This window comes from Lemur catta, chromosome 5, assembly GCF_020740605.2.
Source record: "Lemur catta isolate mLemCat1 chromosome 5, mLemCat1.pri, whole genome shotgun sequence".
Taxonomy (NCBI): Eukaryota; Metazoa; Chordata; class Mammalia; order Primates; family Lemuridae; genus Lemur; species Lemur catta.
In genome coordinates, this window is record NC_059132.1 from 50,218,187 (window position 1) to 50,235,359 (window position 17,173).

At 43.8% G+C, this 17,173-nt stretch overlaps 1 protein-coding gene across 4 annotated transcripts in view; it reads right to left on the minus strand.

The window, feature by feature from the left end:
* PHACTR1 (phosphatase and actin regulator 1) overlaps positions 1–17,173 on the minus strand; it is a 499,845-nt gene that overhangs the window by 341,307 nt on the left and 141,365 nt on the right. The window lies entirely within an intron of this gene.

A 17,173-nucleotide genomic window follows, 5' to 3' on the forward strand; every position in this document is an offset into this window, starting at 1 on the left:
GCAGGGGGGTCACTTCAGCCTAGGAGTTTGAGGTTGCTGTGAACTAGGTTGAATCCACGGCACTCTAGCCCAGGCAAGAGAGTGAAACTCTGTCTCAAAAAAAAAAAAAAATCCTGTCTTGGGACCTCTCTTCTCTGCCCAGTTAATTCCTAATCTTCCTTGTCATCACCCTCTCTGGATGTGCTGTCAGATCTTCTCTGTCCTGAGCCTGGCTTAGAAACCCTTCTCCTCCTACCTGTGGCACAAAACCGTCACTGGTCACTGTCCTGTGCCTCCTCTACAATACTGCAAGTGACTTGGGGCAATGATTGTGTAAGCTTCAGTGCTGGACCCCAGAAACACAGCACAGCTCACGGCACATGGGTGTTCAGTAGATCTTGTGCTTAAGTGAATACACGGCTGCTGATCAGACATGTGGTATGGGAGGCAGGTGGGCTCTAGAATCAGCACTGAAGATCTTTCTTAAAAGATATCCAACGCTTTACATTGAGTTTAAGGACAGGAACATGCATCCCAATGGATCTCACCTTGAAAGTGTGCTTCAGTGGTTGTTTACCACCAAACTTAGACTTACCCTGAGGACACTGGTCCTGCACACCAGTGAGCTCCATGGTTCTCAGCCCTGGGTGGTCCTTAGCATCTTGTTCCCATGTAGATGAGGCTCCTTGGGGGGTGGGTACCAGGCATCATAATTTTTCTAAAGTTCCCAAGGTGGTTTTAACATTTAGCCAAGGGTTGAGAAACACTGAGTTAGTTAATGGGTAGAAGCATTCCTTACAAATGGGTAGAAGCTTTCCGTACGACTTTCCTGCTACTTCTATGGAAGTAGTTGGGATGCTGGCCCAATACTTAGCATTTATACTGAGTTTTCACTGTATGCCAGGGACTTCACATGCATCATCTTAACAAAAATCACAGCTGTTCCCCTTTTATACAAAAGGAATTTGAGGCTCAAGGGGTTAAGAAGCAGCTGAACCAGGGTTTGGCTCTACCTCTCTCAGAAGCCAGATGTTCTCTTTACACAATACTATATGAGGCTGGTTGGATGGGATTCTGCTTAAGTTAGACTAAGCCCTGCTCAGTGGTCTCAGGACATGTAACTGGTTCACCCTGGAGGTAATGGGCCATTGAGCCTTCCCCAGGTCAAAGAGGTGTTAGGAAAATAAAGAAGGAAAGGTTTAATGTTCAATGTGATTCTCATGGGAGGTAAACTATTGTGATTGGTAGTGTCTATAATAAGAAGGTAGTTACAAAACAAAAGAAAATGCCCCCCCAAATCCCTAGCTACTGCCTTTATACATAGTTCATTTGTTAATTCGTATGTATGTTTTGGTCATCTAATAAATGTAAAGGAAATGTCTTCTCTGAGCCAGAGGCTGTGCTACATGCTGGAGATATGAAAAAGGATAGCTTGATAATGCCTTAAATCTTAAGACTGTTGTAGGTATTCTGTTAAAATAATAAGCAAATCCTCCATGTAAAAAATATATTTTTGAAAGTTAAAAAGAGGATTTTATTTTAGGATTTTTAAGGTAATTGTCTCCTTAAAAAGATGTTAAATTATAAAACACATGGCATTATCTGGAGATAGGAAGAAACTAAAAATCCATAGATAATACAACTGAATTCTTGACCCACTTAGAACTGTTTAGGAATGTTAAGAGGCTGAAATCTCTCCTAATCTACCTCAGACTTTACACATATTTAAAAACGCAGCTCGTGGAAAAATATAATTATGGTCAATATTTTAAGAAATATTTTGTTGTATGTGACCTTGAGAGTATAGCCATATTTTTTATCTTTTTTGCTTATTTGTTTTTTGAGACAGGGTCTCACTCTGTTGCCCAGGCTGGAGTGCAGTGGTGCCATCACAGCTCACTGCAACCTCAAACTCCTGGGCTCAAGCGATCCTCCCTCCTCCATAATAATTATGCACCAAGGTATTAGGGAGAAGGCTACAAACCCTTCTGGGGCAAAGGAGAAACAGTGAGGAAACCAGCGGACAAGCTTGGAGAACTGGACACGGTGTGCTCGATCTTAAGCCGGAAAGAGGAAACTGAATCAATGTGGAGTAGGATGCAGTCCAGTTGTGTTGCCCGTGTAAGGAAGTGAAATTTGTTTAGCTTTTTATTTAGCCTTGGAGAGAGGTAACCTTTGGCCACGCTGACCATCTGGGTGGTGCATGTGTAATAACCACATACAGGGTGGGATTGGTGATAAGAATGGCCACTTCTTGGATACCCCTTAGGGCGTGTCTCGCGTTAGTAGTATCTGCCCCTTACCGGGAAGTTGCCTTGTGCTCTTAGAACACTGTTCTAAGTGTTCTCCCTATCCTTACTCATTGGGTCCTCACAAGAACCCTTGAAGGTATCTCCACTTTGTAAATAAGGAAACTGAGGCACTGCTGTTAAGAAAGGTGGCTGCATCTCCTAGATAGTGTGTGGTAGAGCTGGGGGCCAAATACAGGCATTCTGGTGGCAGGACTTCATGTTTCACCACCAAACCTGTCACCTGCATGTGGATGTCTGCATCCCTTCATCTCCCTTAGCCCCAAACCTGTGAGTTGAAAGAGCCCCCCAGGATACTCAAAGCTCGTGGGAGGAAGGCAGTCCCAGGGAGCCTGCTGGGTCTGCACAAATGATGTCCCTGCCCTTAGGAGGCTGAGGTTCTCTGGGGACCAGGCTGCTGGTTAAGTGACTTGTTGAGAGGGGCAGTGTGGGTTTATTCAGCTCTAGTCAGAGCATGGATAGTTCACCCTGCTTTGAGAGATCGGTGGGAGAATGAGGATATGAATTCTTAATGACAGTTGATTGACTGAAAGATCGTACCTTCAAGAGAAGGAAAGCGAATGCTGGACAGAGAAAATCAAGGTCTACGCCCCTCAGTCTGGGAAAGATGTGGAGAAAAATGACCTGGGACACTGTTGGCTGACGGAGCTGACACGGGGGTGCTGTGGAATAGTTCATTCAACAGAAGTGAATACTGCTGTAATGTAAGGGGAGATGGCTGGGAAAACTGTCATTATAGGAGGGTTTCCCAACCACAGCTCCGCGGACATCACGGGCTGGATCGTTTTTGTTGTGTGTGAGGGGCTGTCCTGTGCACTGTAGGATGCTTAGAGCATCCCTGGCTTTAACCTTAGATAACAGTGCCACTCTCGCCTCCACCTCCCAAGTTATGACAACCAAAAATGTCTCCAGATGTGACCCCTGGAGAGCAAAATGCTCGCGCCCCCCCCCCCCCCCCCGTCTTTGTTAAGAACCACTGCATTCAAGCATAGACACTGGAGTTGATTTTTCAGGGATTTAAGCCTGTCTAAGGTGGCCGACTCTCTTTTCTCTCTTAGGCTGTACAGTAAGAAGGTTGATGTAAAAACTCTTGAAATTTTATTTCCTTTTTCCCCTACCCTCCGTCCCACCCTTTGCATTAGCTTTTTTGGGAACACATTGCCACCTTTTGGGGAGGATGATCAGGATCCTCTTGTTCTTAGGCCTCTTCAACTTCCTTCACTTACAATGAAAGCCGAGAAGCTGTTGTCTATGCGGAAATTGCCTGTACTAATGTTTTTGGTACGGATGTGTGGATACTGTTGCAAAATTACTCTTTTAAGCAGAAAACAGAATCCTCGTTAGCCTCCGAGATCCCAGGACCTGCCTCACTTCCTGACTCGACATTCTTTATTTCTTGGCTCACAAAGAAACTAGGTGAAGGAGAACAGCTGGGAGGGGCTTGCTCCCCGACCCTCCCCCAGGGAGTGCTCTCCCGCCAAGTGCAGGTCAGCATTCTGAATGTCTGTCCCCTTTGTCAACGCGTTTCCTGAATTGCCCTTTGTAAAACAAGAAAAAAAGAACATTTAAACTTAAAAATAGAAGATAATACTTGTCTGAACAAAAAAGGAAAAACCAAGCAAAAGAGGCTTAAATGGCAAGTAAAACATCAAATTAAAACGAAAGCGCACACAGGAGAGTCAGGAATGATTAGAGGGAAGTCGATAAAGAAAGAACGAAGTGAAGAATAAGTCACACACAAGAGTCAAACATTGAAACTGGGCTTTAATAGAAAAATTGGCAAAACATTCAAATAAGGAAAGATAATGCAAACGAACAAACAATTTAAGAGACCAGGAAATTTGACGCTTGAGAGCCTTTCAGCCCCAAGACTGGAAGAACTAAAAGTAAGATGAAAGCAATAAATCGCAAGATAAACGATCAGCTTAGGAAAAAATGAGCTAAAAGAAAGTAGTTAAAAATAATAGAAAGTAAAACTAAGAATGGGGTGGGGGAGGGATTCAGAGAAGTAAAGAATAAAGGAAAAAAATTTAAAGTTCTACCAATTTAAGAGGCTAAGAAACTTTAAGAGGAAAAATCAAGTGGGTTGAAGAAGTGGAGCCAGGCAGCAACACGGGACCAGAGGCAGTATAGTGGGTGTGTCAGAGATGGGTTATCAGATAAAGTAAGATATTTGCTAAATATGTGATAAATCTGGCAAGTGTGCTTCAGAGAGAGTCTGCCAGGCAGAGGGTGTCTCTGACTTGTTTTTTTTTTTTTTTTTTTGAGGCAGAATCCTGCTTTGTCACCCAGGCTAGAGTGCCATGGCATCAGCCTAGCTCACAGCAACCTCAAACTCCTGGGCTCAAGCAATCTTCCTGCCTCAGCCTCCCGAGTAGCTGGGACTACAGGCATGTGCCACCATGCCCGGGCAATATTTTCTATATATTTTTAGTTGTCCAGCTTATTTCTTCCTATTTTTTTAGTAGAGACAGGGTCTTGCTCTTGCTCAGGCTGGTCTTGAACTCCTGAGCTCAAACGAGCCCCCCGCCTCGGCCTCCCAGGTGCTAGGATTGCAGGCGTGAGCCACCGTGCCTGGCCTGACTTGGTTTTTTGTCTTGCGAGGGCAAGAGGCACTGGCAGTGGAGGGAGGTGGAGTGTGTCCCCAGGGGCGATTGCTGATATGACCGCCATGGAGTCCACTGGGCGGCAAGACAGAGCCCATACCTGGGGGTGCCGCTTCCTGCACAAGGAGCTCACGCCATGCTGGAAAAACAGCAGTTTCCTGATCATTCATAATGTCATTCACATTCTTCCCTGGATTTTCAACTATTCATTCTTGCTGAGAAAGTCTGAGTTGATCTGAACTTGGAGCCACACTGTTGGGTTTATCCTTAGCAATCATTCCCCACGGAACCTTTTAAACACTGAAGCTATTCTCAGTTCACCCAGAAGAGGGCGCAGGCAAACACACGTTGAGCCCAATGCTAGGACAGAGTAGCTTTGCCTCTTTTGTCACCAGCTGCTTAATTACTTTAGCATCTGAATTTTACGAACATTTGCAAGCATCTACATAGAGACACAGTTTTTAAATTATAGTTGTATTCACTTGGATAAATTAAATGAATCATATTAGCTGAGCTATTTTAACAGTTTATGGCCATACAGACATGTCCAAAAATTACATTAACTAGGGTAACAGGTATGTCTGGTATGTCATTTTTCTCCTGAGGGTGCTCTTATTACTTTAATGCCTTTAAAATGATTATTCCCGTCACTATTCCCCATAACATCCCTGCACTAGGAAAGTAAAATCATGTTACAGTTATTCAATAAATGTCTGTTAGTCCCTCACCGTGTGTCGGGCATATGATATATGTGGGCAAATGACGAATAAGATTCAGCCCCACCTATAAGGAATTGAATTTACAGTCTCCTTAAAGTGGACTGGACCCAGACAAACAGGCAATTTCAGTGTGATTAGTGTAAGAAGTGACATGATGAAAGTACACACTCAGGTGCTCTGGAAGTGTGCACTGTCACAGCCTTTGGGGACCAAGGGTGGTTTTACCGGAGAGACTGTGTAGGAGGAGCTGTAGGCCAACAGTGGAGTGGGGTAGCTCTGCTGGTGGGGGCACGTTTCGGGCCCAGGGAACAGCATATGCAAAGTGCATGGGGTGAGATCTGTCAAGGCAGATTGGGGGAACTGCAAGTACGTAGCACAGTGGCGGTGGTGCAGTGCAGGAGGGCTGGGTGACAGAAGGCTGGGAAGGCAGGCAGGTAGGACATTGCAGAGAAGCTCCCCAAGCACAAGCTAAGGAATCTGCATACTGAAAGCAATGGGGAGGTCCTTGTAACAAGGACTGCTTGCTGTTGAGAGAAAGTGTTCTGGCTGCAGCATGGAGACTGGATCAGAAAGAATGGAAGCACTGTGCCCTGCCTGCAGGTGGCCAAGGTAGTCCCCGAGTGAGACAATGCCAGGGGCCTGGATCAAAAGCAACAGTGGTCAAGATGGAAAGAGGCAGATGTGTCTGAGACGTTCAGTACTTGGCAGGAGATGGTGGTTTGGCTTGAAGGAGGATTGCCAGGTTTCTGGCCTGGCGAATGGGCTCTTGGCGTTGCCTCTGGGGAGACAGAGACTGCAGAAGGAGGCCTGGGGCGAGTGGGAGCTGAGCAAGGGACATGCTGGGACTGTGTGGTGTGTTGGACACGTGGGTTTGGGATTCAGGAGAGAGACGCAGATGAAGTGGAAGTTGTGAGTCATGAGCTCACAGCCAGAGTTTAGAGATGTGGGAGTGGACAGGTCTCCTGGGCAGAGAAGCTTCAGGGGGAGGAGAAAAGGGTGGGGGGCAGGACGGTGTGTGACCACAAGGTTTAGGGGAGCAGAAGGAGGTAGAGGAAGCAGAAATGGACAGAGAGGTAGAAAAAAAATCAAGAGAACACAGTGGCCTGCAGTGAAAAAAACCAAACAGTGTATCAAGAAAAGAGCGCTCCACAGTGCTAAGTGCAGCTCCCAAAGTCCAGTAGAATAAGGATCACAACGTGCCCATTACGTGTTGGAACAAAGACACAACGGGTCATTTTGGCTGGACAGGGTTTAGTGAGGGGTAGAGGCTGAGGCCAGATTGAGGATCTAAATGAAAGTGAGGAAGTGGACACTGTGAAGTAGGTGAAGAGTGTGTGGTGTGTGTGTGTGTGTGTGTGTGTGTGTGTGTGTGTATGTGTGTGCTGTGGTAAGAGGAGTCAGGGAGATAGCCTATGGCAATGATAAGAGGATGCAGGATGGACGGAGGCTTTATTTTTTCACATGGGAGGGACGGGGCATGTTTAATGCCAATGGGAAGAGTTAGTAGGAGAGGAATGGCAGGACTCCTGGAGGAGCCAGGACAGGGAGACTGCTGCCGGGCGGGATGGGATTGGTTTAAGCAGAGGATGAACCTCTTGCACTGCACGAACGGGGATTTCTGCAGGATCACTTCGCTGAATGACACACACCCCACTAAAACTCCTCCTCACACAGAGACAAAGTGAAAGTAAGAGACAAGGTTTGGAATGTTTTCCACGTCTACTGTGTATTAATAGCAAAGGGACACAGAGACCGAGGCTGGAAGAGATTCATTTATTACTCAGTTCAATTAGGTGGTACTTTTGGAAATGGCCCCTTTCAGAAGAGTGTATAAGATCATCTCAATTTGAGAACTTTTATGTTAGCCCAACGTTTCCATGTCTGCCATTGATCCAAGTGACCGGATTGAGGTGGAACTCCTTGTGACAGCAAACTGCTGAAGAAGCTGGGAACGTAAACTCCAATATCAAGAAGGCATCAATAGGATTTCTGGCTGCTTTCCTTTGAATTCTACCCTTAGCACACTGGAGACAGAGAACTGACCTTTGTAGTTCTCTAGGGAGAACCATTGACCCTCCGAAAACTACAGGAATGCTACTTAAAAGGCAAGAAAGAACTGCACAGATCAAAACCAATTGTGTGGGAAGAAAAACGCATTAGAAACTGTCAGTTCACTGTAGTTTTTAAAATGAGACATTTTATTCCCTGAAGAAATATGTTTAGAACTGCTTTCAGTGCTGAAGAATGTTTCTCTGTTGTTTACTTTTATGTTTAAGTATTAGTAGAATCGCCCAGGGAGCAGAGGCTACATCCAATGTCCTAGCTCATTTTCTGTCCCATGGGACAGTCTGGCATTTTAGTCCACTGTGAAGCACTGAACTGTACCTTAGGGTTGGGTAGGGGGATAAGTGATCCGGGCATGCCCCATCTACAGTGGGTTTCCCAGAAATCCAATAAACACAAAATGAGAGCAAACAGTAATCAGGCCAAGGGAATTTTCAAAGGAATATGTAGTCTGTTTCTAAAGAATCTCGGAGGAGAAATTCCATAACAAATATACCAAATAGTGCTAAATCAATTACAACACACGTATGAAGTTCCCAATTTCTTCTACCCTACAATCGAAGACTACTCTAATACTCAAGTTGAATTACAAGGGCAATGCCTGCTAATGGGTTTACTGTATTACAATAGTGGCATGTAGTTTCTTTGTTTGTGTACACACGAGGGTTATGACTGATGTATATAAACTCACTGTGGTATTGGCATGTTATCTACTAGGTATCATACAGGTTAGTCTATTTACATTCATTCTTTTAACAAGTATTTGTAGAGAACCCCTTGTGTGCCAGACGGTGTTCTAGGCTCTAGGGATATAGCGGTGAACAGGAAAGAGTCATTAACGTTTTTTAAAGAGGAGGTTTAAAAATAGCATGCATATTATACTATTTTGTAACATATGCATAAAAGTATGGATGGCTATACATCAAAATGTTAACCAAGATAGGTATCTCTTGTGATGGAATTAATGATGATTTTAATTTTCTTTCATTTTTTGGATTTTTTTTCTATGCTGGGCATTTATTACTCATGTAATTCTCGGTCTGTAAGATATACACTCCATTCTGTTTCTCAGATGTCTCACAACTGTAATGGAAACATGTTAAGTGACTTGTCATATAGCAGGATCTGTCTAGCTCTATGTGTGCTTAGGGGCGACAGCATAGCTGGGCAGAAAGGTCACTGAATGAGGAAAAAGCTTGAGACACCTCTTGAAATCTAGTAATGACAGCCTGGCTACTGAGGTTTAAAGCGTAGTACATAATACATAATAATTACAATAGCACTCTAGGATTTTATTATTCTTTACTTTTATCAGCTTTTTTTTTTTTTTTTCTGTGCAAGTGCCTGAGATATCAGGGGCTCAAAAAGTCCTTGTTGAATAAATGAGTGAATGATCTGCCAGGCAGTTTAACCTATGCCAAATCATTCAACTGCAATATTGAAAGTAGCCACCAGATGGCGAGAACGTTTAGAAAGTGAAAGTAAAGGGCCTTCAATAAAAATCCCACAGCCAGCCAGTGGGAGACGTGTTCCCTTGCAAATTGCATTAACGTGAGCTCCTTGACAGTTTTCCCTCCCTCGCTTATGCTTGTCAAGGGGGGAGGGAGAAAGGGCTCCCCAAAATACAAGTTGTAAAAAGTCACATTATGTAATAATGAAGGGATCACAGGACCATCTTGCATATATCTAAAACCCGTCCAGGGATTAGCTATCACTGTATGATTTATCTCGCTGCTTGCTAACTTTTAAGCCATCCTGCTGTTAATTATTATCCCTGTAGCAATTCTGGTGAAAACTCTGGAGAGATAGGGAAAGCAGGTGAACCACAAAGCAGCATTTTTTTTTTTTTTTTACTGTTGATGGATAAAAGTTTATTGAAAGATAATGACAAAGTCTTGCTCCCGTTGACAGATATATATGTATATATTTGGATTTTAGATTTCCAGTCTATGTAGATTTGCGTGTCTGATGCAAAACGCTTAGCTCTGGAGTCACACAGCACATAGTAGGTCTCAAGTAATAGCAATTTCCTTTCTTTCCAACCTCATCATCAGCCCCATTACTGGCTGTAGAATGTTGCCTGGACACTATACTGTCAAGACTGTACTTTTTAATCTCCCTCTTCCTTCTCTAAAGGTCTCCACCTTCCTTCTTTGCCCTGAGAAATCCCAGCATTACTCCAAGGTCTGGTTCAAGTAAATCTGGCTCTCCCTGGAGCCCCACGACCCCAGCGCCACAGAGTGTTCTATTTTCCTTGACAGGCATCACTGATGACTTGTCCTGCCCAGTCAAAGATGGCAGTTTCCGTGTTTGCCATCTTCCCTTCCCCACACCATCGTGCATGGAGACCTGTCTTCTGTGTCCTCACATCTCTTTGAAAAAATAGAAGGATGAACTTTGGTTACTCATACTGCCCTGTATCCGTGAGAAAAGAAAGGGGTGTCTATAAATGTGTCTGAAACAGTAACCACCATTGCTTCTGCTCTGCTTGACCATTACCTCAAGACAGTCAAAGAAAATGAAACATTTTAATAGACCATATTATTTTAACAAGCAGACTGGGTCCTACACTTGAAGATTTTTGCAACTGAGTCCAAAAAAACCCCAAGCAAGTATAAATCCATAAGGGTGTGTATGTTTCACCACGTCTCTCTGACAGACCCAGATACAGCTGTGTCCTAATTAGATCCAGGTCAAAAGAAGTTTTGCATATGTAGTCTGTTGTTTACATAAAGCGAAGCCCTTGCTCATTAAATGTATTATATGATAAATGAGCTGGACACTGTCCCAGGCCTTTCAGTTTTTATGAAGAGGACAATTTTCTCTAATGTGCTGATTTGGCAAAGACTACTAATTTTGACAAGAAAGTTCAAATTAAGTGAAGCTGCTTGTCATCTGACATCATTGGGTCTCAAAACACAAGAGGGGCTCAATGTTTTCAGTACTTTATTTGGAAAGGTTGAGGGTTCATGAGAAGCACAATAGTGCTTATGTTTTAAATATGGATTTTTAGCATACTCATTTAATGATAAGCTAGTAGCTTTCTAGGGAAAATATGTCTCTCCCATATAGAACTTTTGCTTCATGTTCCACATCCCCATCCCTCCTCCTACTGTTTTTTGAAGTCGCAGTAAGCACTTTTGGGATCTGCATTCCCTACGATTCCTCCTGCCTTGGAATCTTGAGGGTCCTCGAAGAAAGGAAGCCCCACCCAGCCAGGGGTGGGGAACCTGCAGCCTTAAAGCCACCTGTGGCCTTCTTGGTCCTTAAGTGCGGCCTCTTGACTGAATTCAAATTTTACAGAACAAACCCTTTTACTAAAAGGGGTGCAGCAGACCAAGATGAAGCTTTTCTTGACTCCTTTGGTGCTTAAGAAAGAACAATCTTTCTAAAGATTGTTAAGCAGGCCACAGGTTCCTTACCCCTGCGGGGGCCCAGACACAAGTGAAAAAAGAGCAGTTCTCTCCAGTCTTTTCTCCTTTCGGTCTGACACATCACCACGAGCTGCTACTGGGTTTCTCTCAGAGGGTTCTCTGCTTGGTCCATGAAGAGATGTGCGAATAGCAGATACAACATTTGCGAGTTCGAGTCCAGCTGTTCCCTTGGTTGCATGGCCTTGGGGAAGTTACCTAATCCTCTACTTGTCTCAAGTTACTCATCTGCAAAATGGACATAGTAATATCACTCCAAAGAGTTATTTTGAACATTTAATATTAAAAAAGTATTCAAAGTGGGAAGTGCAAACAAGTGTTCTGTAAGAATGTTTATAATAATAAAAATTAGTATTGAAACACTTTTCTCTCATATGGGAATCGCTATCATTGAAAGTGACCTTTTAACTTTCAAAAGTTTTCCTTCATTTTCAGGACTGGGTAAGTCTGTGACCTTTGAATTTTCTTTAAGTTGCTTTTTGTAGCAATCAGACAAAAACTTTAGCATGAGGATTTATGCATTTGTGGTTTGCTCAAGGTCAAGGAAGAACCAGTTAGGAAGCTTCCTTGAACAGGGTGTTAAATGGCCAATTGTGTTTCCAGGCCCTATTCCCTGTGCCTGTCACCCCTACCATCAGATGAGAATGTCCCTCTCGCTTTCCTAGTTTGTAAGGGTGTAGATAAGTGGATTAATAAAATGTGGTATATATATACCATGGAGTACTACTCAGCCACAAAAAACAATGGTGATCTAGCACCTCTTGTATTATCCTAGATGGAGCTGGAGTCCATTCTACTAAGTGAAGTATCACCAGAATAAAAAAACAAGCACCACTTGTACTCACCATCAAATTGGTACTAATTGATCACTTATGTGCAAATATGTAAGTACCATTCATTGGGGATCAGGCAGGTGGGAGGGGGGAGGGGAGATGGGTAAATTCACACCTAATGGGTGCGGTATGCATGCTCTGGGAGGGGCAGGCTTGTAGCTCTGATTTGGGCAGCGCAAACGCAATAGATGTGATCCAAATGTTTGTATCCCCGTTAAAATTTTGTAATTAAAAAAAAAAAAAGAACAGTATCTTTTCCAGGAATAAGGGCACATGCAAGTGGCTGGATCATTGTAAGGAAAACTTTCAAACTATAATCCTTCTGGTGAAATGACTCATTAAGCAAACCCTGGAAGGGGAGGGGCAAAGACAGACAGAAAGAAAATGCATCTTTGCTATTTCTAAAGCCAGACTACAATTTCAAACTTCAAAGTGAAAAAAATAGGCAAAGCCTCAAACATCCTCCATCCCAGCTTACTAGAAAACCAATTTTCCAGATAATAGGAGTTTTTTGATCAAAGGCATACAGGCATTTCCCTTTAAATGGGTCAGATGATAACTGCCTGCGTGAACACCCAAGTTAGTAAACTTATCAGCATTCTGAGAGCCTGCAGGGATTTGGAACGAAGCTTGACGGCAGCCCTCCAAAAAACGTTTTCTCAAATGGTACCAGATGAACATGGAAAGGCCAGTCCGGAGCCAGATGAAAGCATTTCTTTTCCATGGGACAGTCTGGGCCTCACACAAGGACGTTGCAGGGGACCTTCTCTGCATTCCTCAGGGATGTTCAGCAGCCTCACTCTAGTCTGTAGGTAGAGCAATCAGTGGTGCTCCCAGATTCACACTGTCTCAGAGTGGGTGGAAGTTAGAATTACCAAGCACAAAGAGGGCTGTCTACAAGATAGGATGGTCCTATCCATCCTTCAGGACCCAACTCCACTGGGACCATCAAGAGAACTCCAGTGGCTCCTTTATCTGGTACTCTTACCAGATATGTTAAGCCATTCTGTAATTATTTATTTATGATTAGTTTTCATTTTTCAAAACTGAGTTACTAGAGAGCAGGGATTTGTGTGTTTGTGTGTGTGTGTGCGCATGCGTGTGCAATGTGCACGGTACCTGGAGACAATAGGCATTCACTGGTGTTTAATGAATGAATGACTAAATGAACAATGTATTGGCACCAATGATGATTGTGAGGTATAAGAAATTCCAAGAATTTAGCAATCTAATTCTGTAATTTTCTGGAATGAAACATGATGCTCATCTCTGTGTGTACATGATCCCTTTAATGAAAGTTTGTGCTAATTTATAAATGTACAGAAAGAAATGAAAAGTGAAATAAAATCCATCAATATTTACTGAGCATAGCAGTGAGACAGGTATTGGGAAATAAATTGGATGGAGTGGGTCCCTGCCCATCAGTGTTCACCATCTGCTGGGAGAATGTGTGTATACATGCTTCTGTGCATGTGTGTGCACATGTGTATGTGCATGTGTGTTCATGTGTGCATGTATGCATGTACATTTGTGTGCATGCATATGCATATGTGTGCATGTGGGCATATACTTGTGTATATGTGCACGTGTGTGTATGTGAGTGGGTAGATGAAGATATGTGTGTGTGTGTATATATATATATCTACATACACGCTGTAATCTTACAAGATAATACCTGATGACACCAAAGGATTGGTACAAGTGAGAAAGGAATTATGATATGCAGGAGGAAAGAAAAAACGAGTAGGAGAAAATATGAAGCATGAGAGAAAGAATGGGACGTGAGCACTATCAAGAAGCCATTCCCCCTCGGTCCTAGAGCCAGGCCTCATCAACCTGTCCCAGCTCTGAGGCCTGCAGCAAAGAGGGGCAACGGGACCTGGACCATCCCCAGAAAGCGTGGAACTCTGAGGACTCAAGTCTCTTGGAGCCTGGAGTTGGGCGCATTTCTTTTTCTCTGCTGTGTTATTTATTTTTTTTAGATTTTCTATCTTTTTTTTAAAAAAAGCTTGGCATTCTTGTTTTGATATATCTGAGAATGTGTGCAATCCAGCTGCTCTTCCTCAGGCAGGGGCTGGGTGGTGGTGGTGGGGCTCCTTTTGTCAAGCTCCTACACCATAACTCTGACTTGTCACTTGGGTAACCTGCGGGGACCCTGCTGCTGGCAGTGTCTGATTACTGCCCCTGGGGCAGCAGCATCCAGCCAGAGTCGCTAGAGTCCTTAAGCCTCCTGCTGGGTCAACACCTCCTCCAGACAGGTGCTTTTAAAGATCTTTGCATGAGGTTGCCTGGGCCCCATTAATCACCTCTCCCTGGGTGCACACAAAGCTGTCTTGTTACATCTGGGATAACGAAATCACTTTCGAGCATTACTACACCACCTCACATTCATTTATAACTCACTTCTAAGTGCTTCACAGAGTATTATTTTTTCTACTGGACCCACACAAAAACCTCACAAGGAGGCTAAGAGGCCAGGAAACCATCCCATTTTCCAAAGTAGACACAGCCGCTTTTCCAGAAGGATGATGGTGCTTGCTCCAACCTGGGATCTAGTCTCCATGGTGACGGGAGTCCTAATCCTTCTCTTTCCTTTTTAAAAAAATTTTAACCATTTTCATGTTTCTCTGATGGTTTTTGCATTCTGCTTTGGATGCTCTTATTTTGCCCCTAAATTGATTTCAAACAGATGAGAACGTTCCTTTCCACACTGCAAAGGCATTAATTAGCATTTGCTCTTAAGTATTTCTATATTTCTTTTCATAGGTTTGAGGTTATGACTGTACGGTAATAAGACAAATTTCCACAAGTCATAAAACAGTCATTATGTGGATCTGGGGAGTCAATTTCATGGATCGTCTCAGTCTGGCCGGCCTCCTCTTGGGGGCAGAAGTTCTCTTGTTATCATTGTTTCTATTTCTTAATCATCTTCAACTTCTCCCTTTTCATGTCTAATTCTCTCCTATGGAGGAACCACCTTCTCCTACATTCTTCTCCTCTTAAGCTCCGATCCTACTTTTCAGCCCCGTTTCCCATTCAAAGGTGCCTGGCGATGGGTGATGGGCAGCAGCCCCTCCATCACACGACCCTTCTCCGCCCCCATCCTCACAGTCAATGAGGGCCTGACCCCCACCAAATGCTCTGTTCTTATATTTCATTCTCCTTAATGCCCTTGCAACATTTGACCAGATTGAATTGTATTATTTTTAACATACCTTCTGCCCTTGGCCTTCAGGGCGCTTCTGTATCTTCTTCGTTCTTTTCCCACCTCTCCAATCTCATTTTTACTTTTCCTTTATCCCGTTCCTGCCTCCTGCATAGCAGAGACTTCCAAGGGGTTCCAACATCATAGCTTCATTTATTCATGTACTCAAATGTATTTGTGTTTAATGAGTTTAGCAGTGCCCGATACCATTCACGAGGATATCCTGAGTCGTGCCGTGGCCCGGACACTGCTCTGGGCCCTGGAGACACAGTGGAGAATAGGACCACGCCCCTGCCTGCTTGGTGCTCACAGTCTCTGGCGGGGAGGCCAGGAGTGGTGACTGCTATGAAATAAACAAATCGGGGTAACGGAGTGGAGAGGGAAGGGAGTCACTGTCCTGTTTGAGGGTGGTCAGGGAAGGCTCCTCTTAGGAGGTGACATTAGAACTGAGCCCTGAATGGTAAGAAAGAGTCAGCCACGGGCATGTCTGGGGAAAGTGTGTTCCAGGGACTGGAGCGAGAACATATGTGCCATCTGGATAGTTGACTTCGAACTCAGGACCACACATCATGACACCTTAAGGTGCTCTCATCCCTACCTCCACCTGCCTCCTCGCTGTCACCACTGCCCCTGCAGGCACAGCCCGTCTGAAACCAAGCTCCACACTCCCACAAAAACAGCTTCTCTCTCTCCTGACTCCTTCACCTCTTCCCTTAGTGCCAGTTAAGCTGGAAACTTACAAGTCCCCCAGCACGTAGCATCACCCTGTTCCCTGATATTCAGTGTGTCAAAAAGAGTCCCTTCCGTCCTTCCTGTTCCTACATCTTCTGCCCTTTCATGTGGCTCCCTGTCATCAAGTCCTTCCCTACGCAAGTCACCTCCTGACCCACAGTCAGATGAATAACTATGTTTATTGCAAGCGTACACTATTCCAGGCACTGTGCCTGGCACGTTACACACCTTGGCTCATACTGTCTGTAAGGCACTCTTAATAGCTCCATTTTACAGATAAAAAAGCTGAGGCTTGATATCCCCCTTAGATCATGACCTTCACTACATCATTTCTTTCCTTTTCAAAAAATCTACCTGAAAAAGACCATTTATTCTTAGTATGATAATCAAAGGCCCCAAATTTCCTTTTGAACCACAACTCACCTGTTCCCCCAACACGAATCCTCTGGCCCTGCCCATCAACGTCTATTTTGCTTTTACCCATTGTGTTTTCTCACACTGACCCTTCTATCTGGAATGCCCTTCCCTTTTCTTTTCCTTGGTTCAAGCCTTGCCAATCTTCACTCTTCAGTGATGTGTTGCCCATTCACTTAGGTCATGAAAACATCACATATTTTGGGATCAATTTTTTTGGCTTTTGTTCAGCATAAATTTCCTGAACACAACCATGAGCTCTTTGAGGGCATACCTGCCTTACAGCAGAGCATGGTGGTTAACAGAAGTGATTCTGGAGACAATCCCAGAGTTTGAATCTCCAAATCTGTCCCTAGATTGCCATGTGATCTCTGGAGTTCCATTTCCTCATTTATAAAATAGAGTTGGTGATAATAGTACCTTCCTCAAAGGGTTGCTGTGAAGTTTAAATGAGTGAATTCACATAAGCATGTAGTAAACCTGGCACATAATAAACGTTTGATAAATGTTAGCTCTTTGCATGTCAGCCTAGCATGATATTTTGGAAATATATGGCTTCAATGAATATCCTTTCAATACTGATCTATTCAGATCATTAGATATGTGCGTAATAGTCTTCTAGCTATGATGAGGATAGAGGGAAGTACCCATAGGAGAGTAGAGGAATGGCCATCGTGGACCTGACCCATCACCTGTTGTGGAACAGGTGTGGTAGGGGTCGTGGGGTCAAACTGCCCAGGTTCAAATCCTGACACTTTACCTTTGTGTTACTTGGTTTTACCATCTGAAAAATGGGGATAATAATAGTATCTGCCTCAGATAATTCTTGTGAGGACCAAATAAGATAATAGATGGAAAATACTTAGTATTCAGTAAACGAT